The sequence below is a fragment of the Rhinatrema bivittatum genome, chromosome 1, assembly GCF_901001135.1.
Source record: "Rhinatrema bivittatum chromosome 1, aRhiBiv1.1, whole genome shotgun sequence".
Taxonomy (NCBI): domain Eukaryota; kingdom Metazoa; phylum Chordata; class Amphibia; order Gymnophiona; family Rhinatrematidae; genus Rhinatrema; species Rhinatrema bivittatum.
In genome coordinates this window covers 361,653,775-361,677,812 of record NC_042615.1, presented here as the reverse complement: position 1 = coordinate 361,677,812, position 24,038 = coordinate 361,653,775, and the positions used below count along the sequence as shown (strand labels likewise).

The following is a 24,038-nucleotide window of genomic DNA, read 5'->3' as shown; positions in this document are numbered from 1 at the left end:
GCTTCAAAGAGTAAACAAAAATTGTGGTAAACTTGTATAACAAACCTTACAGGATCAGGCCAGGCTTTGACTGGCAGAGTGTATCTTGCAAATCTTCTCAGTTCCAGAAGTGCATGCATTTGCCCTACATGTTTATCACACTGGAATGAAAGCAACAGAGAAACACAGAACATCATGGCAGATGTAGACCATACAGTCTATCCAGTCTGCCCAAGCACATCTCCTGTTCAATTTTACAGTCCCTTCCTCTCCTTCAGAGATCTCCTGTGCTTAACTGCTTTCACAGGGAGGTTGTTCTATGTGACCACCACCCTCTCTGTAAAGAAACTGATTCTACTTCCTTTCAACCTCATCCCAAGATTCCTTGTTCTAGAACCCCCTTTCCATTGAACTAGTCCCACCTCCCTTGTATTTATTCCCTGGAGGCATTCAGTGTCTTAATCATCTCTTTCCTTTCCTTTCCTCAAGGTTATGCATGTTTACCTCTTTAAATCTGTTCCCATAGGTTTTAGGATGAAGACCATTGCCCATTTTAGTAGCTGCCCTCAGACCGACTCTGTTTGGAGAAATGAGTCATGGTTGAATGAGCATGTAGAGGTGAAGGTTGATAGAAATAGGCAGGATGAGAGGGGGCAATATGAAAAACTGAAGGAGGGGGAGGAGCAAGATATGAGAGACTCAAGAAGAGGATGAAAGGTGAGAAGCATGAAAGTCTGCAGAGGAGGCAAGGAATAAGGGATAAAACACTGGAGAGGAGGAGGGAATGTAGATGCACAGGCTGATGAGAGGAAAAGAGGCATCATGATCTTTGGAAGGGGTACAGACAAGCAGTAATGGGAGATTGTGAGATAAGAGATACAATAAAAAGAGTAAAGAACAGCAAGTAAAAATGAGTAACAGAGAAGAAAATAAAGTGATAACTAAAATGACATGAAAAAAAAGATTCATACACTTGCAACAAATTGGAAAAATAATTTTATACAGTGAAATATTTAAGGATTTTCACCAAAAAAGACTTTTTAAAGTATTAATGAATACAAATGTGTCAGGGAATTTCAAACTGCTCATTTAGCTATGACATTTATGAAAATTAACTGTAGTAAAAATATCCAGGGTTTTTTTTTTTAACATTTTCTTTTTTGAAGTCCTGGATTCATCTCAGTGCTTGTGTCACTTTGAGTACAGATAATGTAGTTTCTGTATGCAAGTAAGGCATAGAATAATTTAAATAAATATTGCCTGGTTCTGATACGCAGAGGGAAATGGTTGAATTAACGTGTCAGTCATCAGGGTTTCAAGCTGAACTCCATCATCTGTAGTGCTACGGCTCACAAGTTTCAGACTTGTGCTAATTCAACCATTTTTCTATGGGGCGGATTTTAAGAGCCCTGCTCGCGTAAATCCGCCCGGATTTACGCGAGCAGGGCCCTGCGCGCCGGTGCGCCTATTTTACATAGGCCTACCGGCGCGCGCAGAGCCCCGGGACTCGCGTAAGTCCCGGGGTTCTCCGAGGGGGGCGTATCGGGGGACGATCCTGGTCGTCGCGGCGTTTTCGGGGCGTGTCGGCAGCGTTTTGGGGGCGGGTATGGGGGCGTGGCTACGGCCCGGGGCTGTCCGGGGGCGTGGCCGCGCCCTCCATACCCGCCCCCAGGTCGCGGCCCGGCATGCAAGAGGCCCGCTGGCGTGCGGGGATTTACGCCTCCCCCGACAAAGATAAGGTGGGGGCTTAGACAGGGCCGGGTGGGTGGGTTAGGTAGGGGAAGGGAGGGGAAGGTGAGGGGAGGGCAAAAGGAAGTTCCCTCCGAGGCCGCTCCGATTTCGGAGCGGCCTCGGAGGGAACGGGGGTAGGCTGCGCGGCTCGGCGCGCGCCGGCTATACAAAATCGATAGCCTTGCGCGCGCCGATCCAGGTTTTTAGCAGATACGCGCGGCTCCGCGCGTATCTACTAAAATCCAGCGTACTTTTGTTTGCGCCTGGAGCGCAAACAAAAGTAGGCCTATTCGCGGAGTATGAAAATCCGCCCCTATGTGTGTTGCTATATGCTTTTTCTGCAGAAAATTTGTCATTTCAAAACAATTCATGTAGTTTTGAAAATGCAAACTATATGCATTCTTGCATTCCCTGCCCTCTTTTCTCCCTCCTCACTGCCCCATTATGGGCCGGATTTTAAAAGGGTTACGCGCGCCGGGCCTATTTTCAAAAGGCCTGGCAACGAGCATAAAGCCCTGGGACGCGTGTAAGTCCCGGGGCTTTACTAAAGGGGTGGGAAGGGGGCGATCCGGGGGCGGGGATGGGGGGGGCAGGGCAGACCAGGGGCAGGGCCAGAGGCCTCCAACAGTGGCCATTGCCGCATGTGTCTGAGGATTGCGTGCCAGCGGCCTGCCGGCGTGTGCAACTTGCGCCTGCCTCTGGGCAGGCGCAAAATGGAAAATAAAAATTTGGGGGGGTTAGAGTAGGGCTAGGATGGGGAAAGGTTAGGGGAAGGGGTGGGAAGTTCAGGTTAGGGGGAAGGGAATGGGGGAAGGCAGCTCGGCTCGGCGCACACAGGGTGCACAATTGTGCACCCCCTTGCGCGCGCCGACCCCCGATTTTATAACATGCGCACGCATGTTATAAAATCGGGCGTACATGTGCACGCGCCACGTAGTGTGCGCACATGTAGGCCTGCGCGTGCTTCTTTTAAAATCTACTCCCTATGTGTCCCTCACAGAAAGAGATAGTAAGGGTTTATCATTCTAGTAGATATCACAATGGAAAGATGTGAACATTTGCTATCCTCACAATAAAGAGTTTATAGTTATTTTACTGCTATAAATGCATAAATCTTTTCAAGTTTTCATGTTTTTATTTGTTTTACCTTCTTTACCCTTTTACAATCCCCTTTCCTTATACATTCAAGATAAACAGTACCACTTATTGTGAATTTTGTGCAGAAATGTTCATTGTCTCTTCTGTAGGGTTCTAGGGTGATAATTACTGGGGAATTTCACCTCTCAATAAACTGAAGTGCTAGAATTGCTTTTGTATTATATGCTTCAGTATTGCTTTTTTCCCTAAAGAACTGGAAACCTGAGCATTTGTTCTTTATTTGACATGCAGTAGATGACGTGAGACCTCCAGCTGAGCAACCTGTACTGATCATTGCTTGTTAATAAGACAAAAGTAAGTTGTTAAAAAAAAAAAAAAATCCCAGAAGTTAACAGTGATGTCTTTAGCCAGAGGTTTTGCTAGGTTCCCTAAAAGACTCAGGCCACAGCCTCCCCCATCACTCCCCTGAGATTTTGATAATTAAATCCAAGAATCCACATGCTTCCTGAAATGCAGGTAAGTCCTGGATAAAGTGTAGCTCTACTTGGAGTGAGTTCCAGAGGGAGCAGGGTGGCCCAGAGAAGGTCAGCTGATGGGTGCTGGAGCGCCTTAGGGAGGGCGTGATTAGGGGGGCTTCTTGGGATGACCTCAAACGTCTTAAAGGGGCATAAAGAATAACCTGTTCTTCAACTAAACTGGGCTGTTACCTCTGAGGGTTTTAAAGGTTAGAGAAAGGGCTTTAAATATGACCTTGTATATCACAGGATGCCAGTGAACTTTTCGCAAGATGGGTGTCATGTGGTTATGCTGCTTGCAGCCCTCCCTCCAAGAGACGTGCAGCTGCATTCATACCATTGTTCAGCCATGATGATGTCATGGCATGGACTACTGTTGTCAGTCTCATCTTCTTAGTATACAAATGGAGTTTGCATAGTTATTATAAATGGTAGAAGTAGCTTTTAAAACTTGCTTGAATTTGGGGTGACCTAGTTAGTGCAGTGTCCAGCAGGATCCTCATTCTCCTAACCTGTAATTTTAGAGGGAGAATATTTTTCTCACAGGGGACTTTGATGTCAGGAACCTGGCCACTCACATTATGAATTCACTCAGATTCAGGCAGGGTTTGTTATTTGTAGCACATTCTTGAATAGTTGTGAGACATGAAGACAACTTTGTCACAGCTGTTGGTGGGTTCATTTCCATACGTATAAGAAGCTGTACATCATCCACATAGACACGGATCTGTCACTGTGCACCCAGGAAGTGTCTCACAGAAAACATTCTTCAGGAAGAGGAAGCATCAAGGTTAATGCCTCCTTATAACTGGTAAAACAGAGCTTTTTATATCTCATCCTAAAATGAAACCAGCAGATGGGCCCTGACTCATGGAATGGATGACCTTGCAGCAATCTTGAGCAGTATGAGGGAGATTCTTCACCCAATGCTGGCGGGGGGTTATCACTGACAATCTGATAGTCATATCTGGGATTACACTCAGAGACCTCAGGAATTTACATCCATTGTCAGGTCTCTGGGGGAACACTAGAAAGCTCTAGGCCTCTCTGTTTACAACTCAAGCCACTTCCTCAATAAATCTTCAGGGAGCAGGAGGAGAGGGGTGATGAGTCGGGAGCAGACTCTGCAAGCAGCTTGAGGGGAGAAACTGGAGACAAAGCTCAGTCTGCAGCTGTGATTCCAGGACCTGGGACTCAGTGAAGGTGTACAAATCAGGGAGCTGTGACTTACAGGGGGCTGGAATCAAAGAGAGAGCACCAGGATCAGGAAGTGAGGAAGAGGAAGAATGCTGGGGGTTATCCCCGGAAGGGGGAGGGGAAGTGATCATAGTGGCTAGGGGAGGAAAGAGAGAAAGTGTGGATTAGTGGAGGGTAGAAGAGGGAAAGTTGATATGCATTATTCTTCCACCTCTCCCCCCACTTCCTTTTCTTTCAAAGTCAAATGCAGCTATTTTTCATAAAGGAGGAGCTTTACACAGCTGCATGGTTTTGGTTGAGTAAAACATGTGTGCATTATGTTTAGCCTTCTTCTCAGTGTCATGAATACTCACTTCTTCTCTGTACATCCTTGAACCACTGTTATTTGTAGCAGGTAAGAATAAATCTTTAAACATCTTTGCATCTAGTATTCCAGAATCGTATCACTAGACAGATTTGATTCTTTTCAGTGCTGATAACAGAGAAATATTTTCATCTGGTCAAGCAGAAAAATATTTTTTTCTTGGATGGTTTTCCATTTTCAGTACATGGATATGGGGCTCCAGTTTTATAGTATCTGGTTCTGGAGGTTTTCTAATCTTCCTTTTCTCACATTTTTTAAATTAAAAATATGTGCATTTTGCAATCATTACTTTTATTACTTATTTATTTAGTAATTTTTCTATACCGTCATTAAGTAATTATACCATCATAATGATTTACATTGAGGCACATAAAAACATTAAATAACTAAAATAAAATAAAATAGTTAAAGTGCCAATACAATAAAATTGATTACAAAGATTCATGTAATAAAATCTAATACTTATGTATTGTTATTGTGTGACAGTGAGTGTATAAAGAAAAATTGTGGCTGAGTCAGTCAGTGTTTTTTGCCTTCTGAGCTGAATCACTGACAGAGAAAGCAGAGGCTGTGCATTGGACTTGACCGAGCCATAAGATTACCTTTCATCCTAGCCATAGGAAAGAGAGATTCAGATCAGACATACAGTCAGAGTGTGACCTGTGCAAGAGAAGCCCTGTAGTTTATTGTAATCCTTACTTGGGGTGTGTTAAGCCCCAAGGGCACACAATCTAATGTATATCTTCTGGGGCTGCTCTGGCTAACCACTCACTCCCACGTTGACTCTTAAACACTGGGGGGACTCTTTTTAAGGGGGGGGGGGGAAGCAATGGAGGGTGAAGTAACTTGCCCAAGATCACAAGGCGCGGTGATGGGAGGTGAACCTTGGCTTTCCTGGCTTGCAGTCTACTTCTCTAACCACTAGGCTATTCTTCCACTTTTTTAGTCACATAGGGGCGGATTTTCAGAGCCCTGCTCGCCTAAATCCGCCTAAATCCGGGCGGATTTAGGCGAGCAGGGCCCTGCGCGCCGGTGCGCCTATGTTCAATAGGCCTACTGGCGCGCGCAGACCCCGGGACTCGCGTAAGTCCCAGGGTTTGGCGAGGGGGGCGTGTCGGGGGCGTGTCGGGGTGGGCCCGGTCGGCGTGGCGTTTTGGGGGCGGGCCCGGGGGCGTGGTTACGGCCCGGGGCGGTCCGGGGGCGTGGCCGCGCCCTCCGTACCCGCCCCCAGGTTGTGTCCCGGCGCGCTAGCGGCCCGCTGGCGCGTGGGGATTTACGTCTCCCTCCGGGAGACGTAAATCCCCCGACAAAGGTAAGGTGGGGGTTTAGACAGGGCCGGGCGGGTGGGTTAGGTAGGGGAAGGGAGGGGAAGGTGAGGGGAGGGCAAAAGAAAGTTCCCTCCGAGGCCGCTCTGATTTCGGAGCGGCCTCGGAGGGAACGGGGGTAGGCTGCGCGGCTCGGCGCACGCCGGCTATACAGAATCGATAGCCTTGCGCACGCCAATCCAGGATTTTAGCGGATACGCGCGGCTACGCGCGTATCTACTAAAATCCCGCGTACTTTTGCTTGCGCCTGATGCGCCAGCAAAAGTACGCCAATTCGCGCGGTTTGAAAATCTACCCCATAATTTGCAAGTGAATTTTGAAAAAGAAATGACACGGGTAATTTCTCTTTGAAAATTCACTTAACCCTTTCTTGGGTGAAGGAATGGGGCAAAACTATGCAAATGCATTGGGAAAACACTATTTTACATCTATAGTCCCCCCTCCCCTCCCTTGACCTAAACAAGCCCCAGTAATGCACACATTTGTAGCTACTCTGAGGGATGCAGTATTCTATTCACACTGAGAAGCTAGCCTGCTGACTTGGTAGTTACCTGGCTAGATCCCTTTGAAAAATGACTTGAGAGAGAAGTTTAAAACTATGAAACTGGAATTCACAGCAATAAATCATTAATATGAATGTAGTAAAGCAGATGTTTCCACTCTGATAAAAGAAAATGCTTTCCTTAAAAGGCAGAATGCGGGATAATAAATAAAACAAGAATGAGAAATAGCAGAATATTGGGTTTAAGTGCTGGATTAGAGGACATGATAATGATGTTATCACATCTTCAGAAGAGGAAATTTCTGATAGACCCTTGTCTAGATCTAATGACTAATTAAACTTTAGAGAAGAGTTTATTCTCTTGATTAACTGGATATTGTTTGAAGTTTAAAAGGCTAATATTTTACTTCTTTTTTTTAATTTAGATTTTTTATATTCCGCTTTTTGGTACTTCTAGGTGCTATTTTAGAATATAATTGTGAGTAGGCTACTTATCTGTGGATCCATAAAGTCAAGATGCTGCCAATGAAGAGTGGGTGACTCGCCAGAATGATGGCTACTGCCTGGAGTCAATACCCTTATTAAATAAACATACACATGCTTACTGTGACTCCAACATCGCTCTAAGCTTCAACAGCAAGAGGAAATGTGGAAAAAAAGATTTGCACTCACAAAGAGGGGAGTAGCTGGCTTGTTACGGCGGTTACTACCCCAAATCAAAAAAGCCTGATACTTCACTTTCAATGCATATACAGCATAGTTCTCTGATTCAATGGCAGGGGAGAAGAAAAACTGATACTTCACACATCCAGCAGAGCTCTCTGCTTCAACGGCAGGGGAGAAGAAAAGAGGGTTCGCACTCACAAAGCGGGGAGTAGCTGGCTTGTTACGGCGGTTACTACCCCAAACCAAATGTGCCTGATACTTCACTTTCGATGCACATCCAGCATGGCTCTCTGCTTCAACAGCATGGGAGAAGACTGATACTTCACGCATATCCAGCATTAGGGATGTGAATCGTTTTTTGACGATTTAAAATATCGTCCGATATATTTTAAATCGTCAAAAATCGTTAGGGCCACGATACAATACCAATTCCCCCGATTTATCATTAAAAAATCGTAAATTGGGGGAAGGGGGAGGGCAGGAAAACCGGCACACTAAAACCCCCTAAAACCCACCCCCGACCCTTTAAATTAAATCCCCCCACCCCCCCGCACCCCCCCCCAAATGCTTTAAATAACCTGGGGATCCAGCGGTGGTCCAGAACGGCGGTGGTCCGGAACAGCCCCCTCAATTGAATCCTGTTGTCTTCAGCCGGCGCCATTTTGCAAATGGCCGCCGCAAAATGGCGGCGGCCATAGACAAAAACGATTCGACGCAGGAGGTCGTTCCGGACCCCCGCTGGACTTTTGGCAAGTCTTGTGGGGGTCAGGAGGCCCCCCCAAGCTGGCCAAAGTTCCTGGGAGTCCAGCGGGGTTCAGGAAGCGATTTTTTGCCGCGAATCGTTTTTCCGTACGGAAAATGGCGCCGGCAGGAGATCGACTGCAGGAGGTCGTTCAGCGGGGGTTCCGGACCGCCGCCTGAACGACCTCCTGCAGTTCGATCTCCTGCCGGCGCCATTTTCCGTACGGAAAACGATTCGCGGCAAGAAATCGCTTCCTGAACCCCGCTGGACTCCCAGGAACTTTTGGCCAGCTTGGGGGGGCCTCTTGACCCCCACAAGACTTGCCAAAAGTCCAGCAGGGGGTCCGGAACGACCTCCTGCGTCGAATCGTTTTTGTCTATGGCCGCCGCCATTTGCGGCGGCCATTTTGCAAAATGGCGCCGGCTGAAGACAACAGGATTCAATTGAGGGGGCCGTTCCGGACCGCCGCCGTTCTGGACCACTGCTGGATCCCCAGGTTATTTAAAGCATTTGGGGGGGGTTCGGGAGGGTGGGGGATTAATTTAAAGGGTCGGGGTGGGTTGTAGGGGGGTTTTAGTGTGTCGGCTCACGATTTTAACGATTTTCACGATAGTTTACACACCCAAACGGCAACAATACGATTCCCTCCTCCTCCCCAGCCGAAATCGATCGTTAAGACGATCGAGGACACGATTCACATCTCTATCCAGCATAGCTCCCTGCTTCAATGGCAGGGGAGAAGAAAAACAACCGATAAGGGCTGTATAACATAGTCTGGGTAAAACAAATAAGCATGGGTGTAGCTTGCTTATTGCGGCGGCTACTACCCCTAACGAATCAAGCTAGATATTTCACTTGGATGCAGCTCCATCACTGCTCTCTACATTAAAGGTGGGGGTGGCTCAGAGTCACAGCCACCTGGGCCTGTTGCATTCTGTTTTCTGTGTGTTTCTTTGCAATTGCTCAATAAAAAGTGTTTAAACATAAAGGTGGGGGTGGAAGGGAAATAGAACCAAGAGCTAAGAGAAACAGATAAGTATGAGAGAAAAAATGTGTGAAGCTTGCTGGGCAGACTGGATGGGCCATTTGGTCTTCTTCTGCCGTCATTTCTATGTTTCTATGTTTCTATGTTATCTGTAGGTATTCTTCACACAAAAGGGTGAGTATGAAAATAGTACTACTAGTTATCATTTCTAACGTTCTACTAGACATAGGCATCGCTGCTCCACGGAGCTTACAGTCTAGTTAAGTCAAACATACACGACAAACAAGAGTCTATGGGAAGTGTATTCACTGTAGAGAAGTGCTTAGGATTTCAAAGCAGCCTAGAAAAGGTGAGTTTTTAGATTGGATTTGAATATGGCCAGAGAGGGAGCATGGCGCACCGTCCCTGGAGGCCTGTTCCAGGTATAAGGCACAGCAAAATGGAAGGTGCAGAGTTGGAAGCTGGCGCCGGTACAGAAGAGAAACAGATGCCTTCGAAATAAAGCAGATCTGGAAATGATTTGAAGAGTTAATAACTCTTCCTTTTTGGTTTTGACTGTAATGTTGAGTACAAGTTGGATGTTGAGTTTTTCTTACAATGAATAAAATAAAATAAATAGAATGATTTTTAACAAATAGTTAAAAACAGCACGATGACTGTGGGTTCCTTTAATTGTTTTGCACTGAAGTGCAGGGAAGGAGATTTATTTTGGGATAAGGTGGGAATTCTCTTGTTTCATCTTTCTTCTGGCACTCAGCACTGTTACTTCAAGTCTGGGGCAGCTATCCTTTGTCCCGCTTATGTGTTATCCCTGTATTTAATAACTTATTAAAATAAGTATATCATCATCAGCGATTGTAAAGTACATATGATCAGTAAAGTCTACTACACAATAGAAACAGGTGCTGTGTATATTTATCTGGATCCCACCCAGGTTTCTGTTAGCAGGTGGAGAGAGGCCAGCGCTCTGATTTCTACCTGCACCTGGCCTGTTACTCTGCTCGGGGTGAAACGGTTTAACATATCTACTAGAAATCAGAAGAGTGTACCTAGTGATTAGGTTTCCGTGGGTCTTCAAGCGGAGTGCATAATACAGAGATTTATGTGAATCATGAAAAAGCATTCCAAAATAGCTAGCTTCAAAACTCTAAAGAGAAAGACAGGGTGTTCAGCCTTAAAAATATTTCAAGAGTCGGCTTTGAAAGCAGCCCTGGTTCTCCTTTTTGCATGCTTATTCACAAGTCTCTGTGGGCACTTTTTCATAATGAAACATTCTTTACACAAAAACAGAATAAGTTTAATTTTCTAGACAAAGAATACATGAATTCATGGATTCTGAAGTGACTAAGCATGTTCTGCAGTAGAAATCCTCATTCAGTGTTAAAGCAGAAAGTGTATAATGATGTCACTTGTAACGTATGTACTGAGCACGATGAAGTAGCAGGACACTTTGTAATGTAAATCTTCAGTTAATCCTCCCACTTTTTGGAGGAAGTAAGGAGTTTGTAACAGTAGTGCCCTTCCCCACATTTATGCAGTGTGTTCACAGAGCATCCTCTCATGATTTAACTTGGGCAATTAATTGATAGGGCCTTTCAGATTATGGGTGCTGTGCTGTCAGCAAGGTAAAGATAAGATTTTAGAGTCTGCCCTCTGTAAAGAGTAAATTAATGGAATTACTGCTCAAATGGAGGATAGCACAGTTTCTGGAATGAAATGGATTGCAAGTTCCAAGGCAGCATGGTTTTTACCCAAAGTAGACCTTGTCAGAAATCTGATCAATTTCTTTGACTGGGTGACCAGAGAATTGAATCAGGGAAGAGCACTAGATGTAGTATACTTGGATTTCAGTAAGGCTGTTAATGCTGTTACATATAGGTGACTTATAAATAAACTGAGTGCCTCTGGTATGGAGACCGGCTGGTATGGAGACCGGCTGGGTTGGAAACTGCCTGAGTGGGAGGCGACAAAACGTAGTGGTAAATGGAGCTCACGGAGGAGAGGGATGTTACTAGTGGTGTGCCATAGGGATCAGTTCTCACGGAAGAGAGGGGTGTTACTAGTGGTGTGCCACAGGGATCAGTTCTCACGGAAGAGAGGGATGTTACTAGTGGTGTGCCACTGGGATCAGTTCTTGGACCGGTTCATTTCAACATTTTCTTAAGCTGTATTGAGGAAGGACTATCAGGAAATCTGATAGTCCTTCCTCAATACATCTTTTTTCAGGATGATACCAAAATCTGCAACAGGGTAGCTACCCAGGAAGGTTAGGAAAACTCGAGAACTGATCTAGGAAAGCTTGAGGAATGGTCTTGAGTCTGGCAGCTAAAAATTAATGCTAAAAATGCAGGGTCATGCATTTGGGCTGCAAAAACCCAAGGGAAGGGAACATAATAAGGAGTGAAATTCTTCTATACACAAAATAAGCCCAGGATCCAGAGGTGATTACAATTGATGATCTCAAGGTAACCAAACAAGTGGATAAGGCAATGGCAAAAGCCAGAAAGATGCTTGGGCACTGTGATGCCCTTGGAGTGGTCTATGGCTGGGGTAGGCCGCAGAACAGACGAGGCTGGAGAATGGTCTGCTTTTCATCAGTTTATTTTCAAAATCACATAACAGAAGAGAAGCAAATGGTTGCTTACCTCAGCAGACTGACATGCAAAGAAAATGTCCAGAACAAACACAGCATTGGATTACAGCTTCCTTCTTCTTCCTGTTGTGACCTTCACTTCCCGACAGCTTCACTCCGCCTACCTTTCCTTTTCTGCGGCTCCTCCTGCTCTTCTCGGGTGCCTGGCTGTCACGGCGTCCGCCTGCCGTCCTCTCCGGCAACCCCTGACCGGCTTGGGCGCTGCCTCCCGCCATGTTCTACAGGTACCTTAGGGTGTGCGCACCACGCGGCCCTCATTCTTATTTCCTCATTGGCGCGTTCCTCAGGGGCGTCCCCCTGTGATGACATCACACTGCCCGGATATTAAAGCCTACAGTTTATTGCTAGCCGTTGAGTTAGCAAGGGGGATTCTTACAGATGGGATTCGCTCTCCGTACCCAGCTACTATGCCTCTCCAAGCCCTACCTCTGATGCATCTGTCTGTACTATAAAGGGCTTAGTAAAGTCCGGACTTAGCAGAACAGGTTCCGAGCATAGGTCTTTCTTTAAACCCTGGAAGGCTTCCTCCACCTCTGCAGAACATCTAACCTTCTCTGGGGCTTTCTTTTGTAATAGGCATGTGAGGGGCTCCACTTTTTCTGAAAGGTTTGGTATGAGCCGTCGATAGTAACCGATGAGACCTAACAAGGCTCTCACCTTACTCTTTGTCTGTGGAACCGAGACTCAGGTAATTGCTTCTATTTTCCACACCTGCAGGTGGACTTTTCCTCTCCCAAGGGAGTATCCCAGATATTGTACTTCTTGACCCCCTAATTTACATTTCTTGGGGTTGGCAGTCAATCCAGCCCTTTGTAGACGTGTAAGTACTGCCTGTAATTGCCTTAGATGTGTCTCCCAGTCTCCACTGTAAATGACGATGTCGTCAAGATTGGCCGCCGAATAATCCTGATGTGGGTGAAGCAAGCGGTCTACCAAGTGCTGGAAGGTAGCTGGAGCCCCATGTAGTCCAAATGGCAGGACCGTAAACTGGAAGTGTCCTTCCGGTGTTGAGAAAGCCGTCTTCTCCTTCGCAGTTGGCACCAGGGAACTTGCCAGTATCCCTTTGTCAGATCAAGCGTGGAGATGAACTAGGCAGTTCCCAAGCATTCAATAACTTCATCCATGTGGGGCATCGGGTATGCGTCCAGCTTCAAAGCCTCATTGACCTTCTGGAAGTCAATACAGAACCGGATACTACCATCCGATTTAGGTACCAGTACAATGGGCGAGGATCAATCGCTATTGGATTCCTCTATTTCTCCAAGTCGAAGCATTTCTTTCTCCTCAGCTTCTACAACCTGCCTCCTGGCTTCAGGAATCTGGTAGGGCCGTTGTTTAACTATTACTCCTGGGTTTGTAATAATATCATGACAAGTTAAGTGAGCTCTCCCGGGCATAGTTGAGAAGACATCTTTATTCCGAGTCACCAGTTTATCTAGGTCCACTTTCTGCATTGTGGAGAGTTGGTCCCCATATGGGATCATCTGGGGCCCGGAAGTTTGTGAAACTTCTAGACCAAAGTCTTCTTCTTGGACCAGACTGCAAGTCGGAGCGACCCATTTTTTTAATAGATTCACGTGCAAGATCTGGGCCTTCTTCCGTTTGTCGGGTTGGGCCACTTTATAATGCATCGGGCCCATCTTCTCCAGTACCTCATACGGACCTTGTCAATGGGACAGCAATTTACTTTCTGAAGTCGGTAGTAACACTAGTATGCGGTCTCCCGACTGGAAGACCCGATGGTTATATTGCTGGGCTTGGGTAGCCTGGGCCTTTTCAAGGCATAATCGGGCAGCCTCCTCTGCCCTTCCCAGTCGGTCCTGCATCTGGATCACATAGTCGGCCAAATTACGTCCAGAGTTGGGTTCCTCCTCCCAGGTCTCTCGTACTACATCCAGGATTCCCCATGGTCTTCTACCATACATTAATTTGAACAGGGAAAACCCAGTCAAATTTTGAGGGACTTCCCGAATGGCGAACAATATATATGGCAAGAGTAAGTCCCAATTCTTGCCATCTTCCGCGATGAACTTCCTCAATATCTGCTTGAGGGTTTTGTTAAAATGCTCCATGAGCCCATCAGTTTATGGATGGTAAACTGATGTCCTCAGGGTTTTTACCTGCAATAATGTGCAAACTTGTTTCATCACTTTAGAGACAAATGGAGTCCCTTGTTCGGTTAATATCTCTTTGGGTAACCCCACCTGGGAAATCACCTCCACCAAGGCCATGGCTATTGTTTGTGTCTTCATATTTCGTAGGGGAATAGCTTCAGGATACCTGGTTGCATAGTCGAGAATGACCAGGACATATTTGTTTCCGCAGCTAAGGGGCCTACCAAGTCCATAGCGACCCTCTCAAAAGGTGCTCTATAATTGGCATGGGCACTAGGGGAGCTATGTGCGTTGCTGCCAGTCTGGTCAGCTGACAGGTAGGGCAGGACTGACAGTAGTACTGAATGTCTCGATACAAGCCAGGCCAATAGAACTGGGCTAAAATCTTTTCTCGCATTTTCTCTTACCCTAGGTGGCCCCCCAAAAGATGACTATGGGTGAGCTGCAACACTTGCTGATGATACTGCTAGGGAACCAAAAGCTGCTCAACTGTTTCGCCCTCCAGATTCCCCTTTGCTACTCTGTATTCTAGATTATTCTTGAGTACATAAAAAGGGGGGGGGGCTGACTTTGACCCTCCACCCCAGAGACTAATTCCCCGTCTATCATCTGTATATTCTCCCAGGCTCCTTTTAGTGTCCCATTTTCTTGTGTACTGTGCTGTTCGTACCTCTGATTGTGCATGTAAAACTGCCCTCCAAACCCTAGACCACCACCAGAACCTCACCTCAAGTTACTAATTGACCCTCCTTCAGTGGTATAAATAGTTGACTAGTGGGTGTTCCTCCTCAGAGGCTCTCGCTCTCTCACTCCCCCCTCCCTCCATTCTACTCCACACCCTCTCCTTCTCTCTCTCTCCCTCTCCCCTCTCTTGCCTAAAACAGGACTTGCAATATTTATCACAAATCCTGTTTCAGGCATATTACCCACCATAACACCAGGAAAAAGGTGTTATTTCCAGCATTAAAACATGTGATAACATAGATTACACTGTCACACAACATTAAACACACCTCATTCTCATAAACTCCTCCCTTTTGACTATATTTTTAAAATTTGCATACACATCTCATGATTTGATGAATGACTCTGTTTATGACAGTTGAAGTTCATCCAAACCCAAGTATCTCCTCCAATTGGCCCTTGAGTCAACAGGATGCAATTTACATCTTTTGAATATATTCACTTTTCTTACCCATTTACTTTTATGTGGGCTGCCTTAGAGAAAAACAAAGCTAAAATCTTCTAGTGCATATAGGATTTTAACTTCCTATTTTTTTTTTCAAGGCAGCCCAATAAACAGTATATCTGTTCACTTGTTCATTTTTTTCCCTCCTACATGATACAGTTTTCCTCTCAGCGAATCGTCTGACTATTGCAAGATACTTGTAGAAAAAAGGTGAGAGAGAAAAAGAATGCACCAAATATATTATAGGAATGTGCATACACTTGAAACAAATGGGTAAAATGGGATGAATGAGCCTGTTTTGTTTTGTTTCAAATAAAAAATAAGGGGAACACCAGATAAATTTTCATGGTTTTTTGTTTTGGGCAAATAGTGTGTGTTATTTTCCAAAAATCAAAAAACGAAAAATGAAAAAATAAAAGCCCCAAAACAAAAAAGAAAGCCCCCTCCTGAAAAACAAATGGGCAAACCGAAAATAAAAAATTGAGTGTGCACATCGCTAATATATTAGATAAATTACAAATATATTATTGTTTCTGCTTCTGTGTTTTAATGATGTCACTGACACCTGCATGTGGAGAGGGGAGAAATAAAGGCAAAGCGAAGGATTTGTCTCAAGTTACACAGCAGTGTCAAGTAAAGGAACCCAGACAAAACAATGAGAACATGTAAAACAATACCTGCTCCCTGCATTGTCATGTAAAGTCCTGTATACCTGAATCAAATGAGTGCATTACAACCAAATAAACCTTCAGCTGACACCTTTATTGGCTGTGCTTAGAAATGGTGCTGCATCATTTTTGTATTCAATATTCTTTATTCATTTCCAATTATTCAAACCCAAAACATAGAAAACAGTAACAAATACTAAGATACATTAAGAATAAAAAACGAACAAAGGCAACTATCTTGTTACAATAAGCAGTCCTCAAATACGGGGAAGGCATCCATTGAATAGATTGAAAATTAAATAATCAGGATGAAAAAATGACTAAGGCAAACCTTACCACCAACTATGAAGGGTCTCTCTTCTACATAAAGAAAGGAAAAATGACTTAAGAGGAAGAAATAATGGTGGACTTCCAGTTGGCTCAGTTTTTGAACTATGAAATAGAAGAAGCTGAGGTGGATCAAAATACACATACTGCACTGACTGTAATTGAACTATGCATTTACAGGGTTTAACCAGAATTTGCCTCTGAGTTGCAAAACGTGGAGGAGCATTAAAAAGGAAGTCCTTCCTTTTCTGTTGCATTGCTCTAGCCACATCAGTAAATATGTGAATAATAGATTTCAATATCTTTATAATGAAAAAAGAGTTTCAGAACCCAGTTTTTGACAGCATACAGATATATGGTCAAATGGTTTCATTGTCCCTTGAGACATAAGTGGTGTGGTACTAACCTCCTTCCCATTAAGATTTTAACACATGTATGTTAGTTTTCCTGACTTTCAAAGAGTCCTTGCAGTTCTAAAGGGATGCTCTTAATTAGTCCCAACCTGGGTGTGGCAAACTGCACAAAAATGTTGTTTACTTGCATCTGAATACGTTTGGAATTTTCATTATTTTTCTAACAATTTTCATCCTAAAATTGAAGTGATATATGTGATGCAAAGTTTGCTACTGCTGTACCTTATTGGCCTCATTATAATGTTTTTTTCCCCACTGATTCCTAAGGAGCCAGTGCAAATAAGTGTTTCAAAGAGTATGAAAGTGACGCAGTGTGGAGACTGAAGCATGGGAAGGCATTTTTGGCTTCTTGCCCTGACATCATGGCCTGAGCATGCTAAGTATGGTTTTTCCACCCTTTTCCATTTGTCACCAGAATTACTTTGCATGTTCAAAAAGGAATAATGAGGCTAATGCATAGGGAAATGAAGCAGCTAATGTGTTCCACAGCGTGGAGCAGGGTGAGCCCAAAATGCTTCATTATAAGCTCATTTTTGCTTTGTTTGCCCCTATTAGAGTTTTTATGCAGCTTGTGCTTCAACTTTGAATAGTGATTATTTGTATTCACTGACCTGGGCAAATAGCCATTCACCTCAGCCTTCTTTTAGGCAACTGGATAACAGCAGCTTCAAATATTTTTAATTGATGGGAAGTGACTATTATTGCCTGCGGGTGTAATTTTGAAATCTCACACAGTATCAAAACTACCAAACATTTTGTTCAGGTAACTGCACTGCATGTTTTGAAATACAACTAGCAATAACCCTTTGCTGTCCTGAAGTGTGGGTAACTATTGTGGTTGGTTTTATTTCATTTCAGTGACCACGTTCTCAGGTCAAAAGTTTTTTTAAATGAACATTTTTTTAATGAAACATTTTTCAACCATGGGTGTGCATTCTTTGAAGGCTGAGGCACATGATGTAGAGTTGTTACATTTAATAAGTAAAGTCAGACAACTTCTGGCTTAGTTCGAGACAACTGCATTAATTTACAGTGATAGACTGCGATGCTAAGACCACACGTACTTTGCCAGCAAGCACGTGTAAGGCGTCAGAACAATCAGAAAGGCATTTAAGAGAGATGGGGAAGTATTGTTGCATCAGGGTCTGTGCATGAGTCTGATTATGAGGTTTAGCCATGATACTAGCCATCTGTCTCGGACTTGGTTTGCATCATTTGTTCACCACCAATACATTTTTATCTTAACGAGCTTCTAGTTAGACCACATGAATTCTGTACTCTTTTATTCACATAGTCCGAAGAGTTTGAGACTTTGAAACATGACGGTTTTGTACACAGTTTGTGGAATGGGAATAATTATCGAATGTTTCCTTTGTCTTAGTAAGATATGTGAGGTCTATTTTTTAAAGAAGCTTTGTATAGAATTTATTGCGCCAAACTTATTATTTTTTCAAGAAACGATTAGGCATTATAGCAGATTTTTGTAGTAAAGCTACAATTAACAACAACAACAAAAAAAAGCAACTCTATGCAGCATCAACTTCATAAGAGAAGAAAGCAATTGCTTCCTAAGCTTTAAACAAATTAAAGAACATTATACCCCATTGGAAATTGATTTGGAAATGTATTTTAAACTATTATAATAAGAACTAGCATAAGGGTCCATCAGAGCTGGAGGGGGAAAAAAAGTCTTTACACATATACAGTCACTCTCTCCTGGCCTCTCCCCATCTCTCCCCCTTGGGAACGCCACTTTTCTCAGCAGTAGAAAGTGCGGGAGCTGTTACCCAGCATACAGGCTTTATGCAAAAGTACACCTGCTGGTACATGACACGCACACTTTTACTCACACTGATTGTATTTCATGTTCAATAAAGATTGTTAAAGAACAATATTTTGGTATGATACCGAGAATCGACACCCCCCTCCCTCCCCCGGAAACAAAATCAGTCAATAATCTCATGAAGATGATGAGCAAAGCTGATTTTTGAAGCGTGACACTCAAAAAGGCTAAATGGCGCAAAAACCCAGGAACCAACACCCTTTCAATCTACAAATCATCTCTGCATCAATACAAATCAAGCACCCTAAGATCCAAGAGGGACTACTACGCCTCGAAGATACACGACCTTGTTTTCGATGCCAAAGCCCTCTTCAGCTATGTAGCCAACCTCACACAAGTAAACCAACCAGAGATTACACATGACCAAGCTCAATCAAAAGCAGAAGAATTAGCTCTATTCTTCAATAACAAAATCAATACTCTCCTATCGCAGCTCCCCACGAACCCCACTGTTCCACTAACCACTCCTCAACCTTCAATCAACTACACTCGGTTAGAAGAACTTGACACAACTTCATCCGCCGAGATCCAAGGAATTCTAAGGAAAATGAAACCATCTTCTCATCCCTCGGATCACATCCCAGCCAAACTACTACTAGCAATTCCAGAATCCATCTCCAAAACCCTGGCAGACATCATAAATTGCTCCCTCACACAAGGATTCTACCCGGACAACCTCAAACTTGCCTCACTCAAACCCCTTCTCAAAAAACCAAATCTCGACCCAAACGATCCTAATAATTTTAGACCGATAGCTAACCTCCCATTCATAGCCAAGATAATGGAAAAATTGGTAAACTCACGACTCTCAAACCGCATTGAAGACAACAACCTTCTATTTCCATCACAATACGGATTTCGTAAAACCTTAAGCACGGAAGCCCTCCTCATCTCTATGACTGACCACATCATCCTAGGATTAGACAAAGGACAAGCCTTCCTTCTGATACTACTTGACCTATCGTCTGCATTTGACACGGTCAATCACTCCCTTCTCGTCAACCAATTATCAGCCATAGGTATCTCAGGCACTGCCCTATCATGGTTCAGAACCTTCCTCAGCAACAGAAGTTATAAGGTTAAGATTCATAATAAAGAATCCTCTATACACCCTGCATCAGTAGGAGTCCCTCAGGGCTCATCCCTGTCTCCTACCTTGTTTAACATTTATCTATTACCCTTATGTAAACTTCTCACTGACCTCAATCTCAAACATTTTCTCTACGCTGACGATATTCAGGTCCTGATCCCCATCGAAGAGTCGCTCGCTAAAACACTGTTGCACTGGGAATCCTGCCTCCAAAATATCAAACAACTTCTTACAAGTCTCAACCTGATACTAAATTCATCAAAAACAGAACTTCTACTCATCACACCAGAAAACAGCTCCATCTCATACACCCATCCCACCGTACCAAACACCACACAAGTGAGAGATCTAGGAGTTCAAATTGACAATCACCTAAACCTGAAAGCTAACATCAACAAAACCACCAGAGACTGCTTTTATAAGCTCCAAGTGCTGAAAAGAATACGACCCCTCTTCCACACACATGACTTCAGAACAATCCTACAATCAATCATTTTCGCAAAGCTGGACTATTGTAACACCATCATGCTTGGTCTCCCTTCATCACACACCAAACCATTACAAATGGTCCAAAACGCCTCCGCCCGTATACTCACCAACACCAGGAGAAGAGAACACATAACACCTATCTTGATGGACCTCCATTGGCTGCCCATCCACTTCAGAATAATCTACAAGGCCATTCTCACCATTTTCAAAAACATCCATCAATTAGCCCCAATCGATCTACATATCCCCCTCCAATTACACCATTCCACAAGACCGAAAAGAGATGCTTACAAAGGATCACTTCAAGTACCTCCAGCCAAGACTACCAGACACATCACGCTCAGAGATCGGGCATTCTCCACAGCCGGTCCAACATTATGGAACTCCATTCCCCCGGATCTTAGAATGGAACCCAACATCTCAACATTCAAGAAAAGACTCAAGACGTGGCTGTTCACGCAGGCCTTTCCTAACTCCAATTCCATCTAACTTCCTTCTTTCAACACGCTCCGCTAGCATTAGCGTTAATAGCCACCTCTTACAATGTTATTTTTACTTATATATAACTATCTGATCTTCATTTCCCTTCTCATTCCAAGTTATTGTTTTCCTTGTTATATGTAACTGCTTTTCTGCACTATTGTTTAAATGGTAATTGTTTAAATGTTTAAATGGTAAAGTTTATTATAATTACACCCCTGTTTCTTGTGAACCAGCATGATGGGACCACCGTCTTGAATGTTGGTATATAAAAAAGTTAAATAAATAAATAAATAAAAATAAAAATGACCAATGCACAAATATAACAAACTATGTAGAGAAATGCTAAAAAAAATAAATCCCAAATTCATTCAAATTCTGGAAAAATTAGTTTATTCTCATAACCGAATATATAGTTTTAAATATAAATGATTTATTAAAGAAAAGAAAAAAATCTAGCATGCTAAAACCCAAATGGAGCTTAGACATAGGAAGCACATTCCAAGCAGTGACGAGAAAAATATTTGTTAAAACTTTACAATATATTAAAATAAATTGAATTGCTTTAGCATGCAGGTTTAAGATAATCCACGGAATTTATTCAATGCCTCTTATGTATTATCATCTAACAGATACTGAGAAATGCAATCAAGTGGTTGACTCAATGAATTATAAGCTTGGGTGCTTTATTAAGGTCCTTCCTTCCTTGCATTTGAGCCCAAGAAAAATAAATTTCTTGTCATATAAATAAGATCTACACTCATTTATCAGAGACTTTTAGAAAGAATCAATGTTTTGGGAATTTGTCTCTGTCTACAGTGATGGGGAAAAATATTTCTGCAATACTGGAAATTCCCACTTCTTATGAATATTGAAGCCTGACTGAATATTATAGCCAGTTTGGACTGGCTTTAGAAAAAAATATCCTATATTCAAAGCAATATAGATAACAATTTAGGGACCCCTTTCCTAAACTGTAGAACTAAAGAAGTGGGAGAACACCCGCCTCCCTGCCAAGTTTTGCTCAGTTCATGTTAACTCTAGAGGTACTTACATCTAAGGGGTCATTTTCCAAGCGGATCGCATGCAATAAGGGACGTTTCGCATGCGAGAAGTCCCTTATCACATGCAATACCAAGATCGGGGCGGAGTTGGGGTGGCGTCAGCCCCGGAAGAGGAGGAGTTGGGGTGGCACCGGGGCTGACGCCGCGAAGACTTCGCTGACAGCGAAAGGTATGCGTCTTTTTCGCTGCCAGTTTCGCGCCAAATAACTACACCATAAAAGGTGTAGTTATTTGGCACAACACCGGAAGCGATCGCACCATGGAGGTGCGATCGCTTTCGTGGGATTCAAAGAGCCTGGCAGTATTAGTAAACCCAGCCCCTAGTGCTAAAGTTCTGAGCCCATGAAATCACTAATTCCAATTAGCCATTGAATGCCTCATCATCATATGTTTGACATACTCTTTATCTATTGCCCTTCTCCTCAAGTTACATCTCACTTTGGATGCAAGTTTTTTTTTCTTTTTTAACATTTGTTAACATTCATTAAACATGAAAAAGAAAACAAGAAACTGTAATACCGATAGTACCCTGTCTGGGAATTCACATGCACAAGTATCACACTACTGCTTTCTTATCTTTCCACAATAAAGCAGTTAACCTGTAGAGACTATGAGGTCTCCACAAGATGGCCTTAGTCCCCAGCCCTGTTTAGTCACCGGCATTACAGGCTGTGCTATTCAATACTGCACCTCCCCCAGAGGCTTGCAGAGTAAGGGGGGCTTAGACCATGTGACTAGGTGGCAGTGTAGTTTAGATTTCAAGAAGTCAAGACGTGTTTCAGTGTTGCTCTACATAGTTAGGTCCCAGCTTTCCAAAAGAAGGGAGAGACAGACACCGCCCTGCCAGTTCTTGGTGATAGACTGGAGGGAAAGAGAGGGCAACAGACCTGTACACCCCTGCCACCCATCCAGAGGAGGTTGCAATGCCCTGCCAGTGAAACCCTTTTTGGTATTTTCTATTTCGTGGAAAGAAAGGTATTTCTGCTGCCCCCTCCCCCCTCCTTTGTCCAGTAAGAGAGCTTTCTTTCAAAGAATAGGAAAAACATCGGGAGACCCCCAATTGGAGTTTTCACCCTGGGACCTTGAACACTGGCAGGTGAAGATCGGGAGTGCCCTTCTGGAATCAAATACTGTTGAGAAAAGGGACATCCACCCCAGTTAGGATACCCCAGCCCCTTGGGACAGACATTCATTCCACCCCATGGATGGATTACAAGTTACAAGTTTCAGTAAAAAAGGACAATTCCACAGAGGAATACATCAGGCAAACTTGTACTATACTAAAGGCAAGGAATCTAGATGTATTTGAACATTTTATTTATTCTTTTTATTGATTTTCTCACAATCAATATCAGTAAATATTGTTTTGAATACCCATCCAGTAAATCCTGCCTGTTTTGTCCAGGTGCCTGCCCCAAGTGCAAGGGTAACACACACATACAAAGGGTTTCCATTGCCTGTGCCCAGAAAGTTAGCTTTCCCCCCCACAGAAAAGAATCCACCCCTTGGAGACAGAAGAGTTAGGGAAAGGGCAGAGAAGCTAGCCATGTTTAATAAATTATTTTATGAATCCTTAGGGTACATGCCATCTGTGGAAAAAGGGTTACAAACCCATAACTACATCTACTGGATTCTACATCTGATGCAGCCGATACAGCTTATGATATTTTTCTTCTGCCACAACCTAATAAGAGGGCAAGTTTCATAGCTATTTCTACTGATAAAACTGGCGCTACCTTTGCCCTCACTATGTCATACGGGCGACCGTCGCCCGTATGACATAGTGAGGGCAAAGGTAGCGCCGACGCCATTTTGAAGATTGGCAATACGGCCCGCCTGCAGGAGGTCACTCCCGGACCCCTGCTGGACTTTTGGCAAGTCTTGTGGGGGTCAGGAGGCCCCCGCCAAGCTGGCCAAAAGTCCCTGGGGGTCCAGCGGGGGTCCAGGGGCGATCTCCTGCACGCGTGACATTGGGAGCCAGGAACCAAAATGGCGCCGGCGCTACCTTTGCCCTGTCACATGATAAGGGCAAAGGGCCACCGGCGCCATTTCTCAACACAGCCGTGGCCAGAGAGAGAGTGAGATTGCGTCGGGACCCCCCCCCCCCCCCCACTGGACCCCAGGTAATTTAAAACATTTTGGGGGGGCTCGGGAGGGTGGGGGATTTGTTTTAAAGGTTTGGGGTAGGTTTTAGGGTTTTTTTGGTGTGCCGGTTTTCCCGCCCTCCCCCGATTTACGATTTTTAACGATTTAAAAAAAAAAAAAAAACATGACGATAAGATTTCCCTCCCCCCCCCCAGCCAAAATCGATCGTTAAGACGATCGATCACACGATTCACACCTCTATTGTTCAATCATCCGATTTAAGATATAACTTAGGAGGAATGATTGACTCCTTTCAAAATTTAAAGCAGTGATTTAACCTATCTCACAAGGAGCTTTTCTATCTACAAATAAGACACTAGAAGGTCAGAATGCAATTTACTTAATACTAGAGGGATAGATGAAATCCATATATCAGAAGAAATTTGATCTTGCTCAACTTTTACACAAGCATTTAGGAAATTCCAGACTTGAAAACCATAACATCTTTCTTTAATAGAT

At 43.9% G+C, this 24,038-nt stretch overlaps 1 protein-coding gene across 2 annotated transcripts in view; it reads left to right on the top strand.

The window, feature by feature from the left end:
• Window positions 1-24,038, top strand: part of SHROOM3 (shroom family member 3) — a 600,371-nt gene that overhangs the window by 32,287 nt on the left and 544,046 nt on the right. The gene's annotated exons all lie outside the window — the stretch shown is intronic.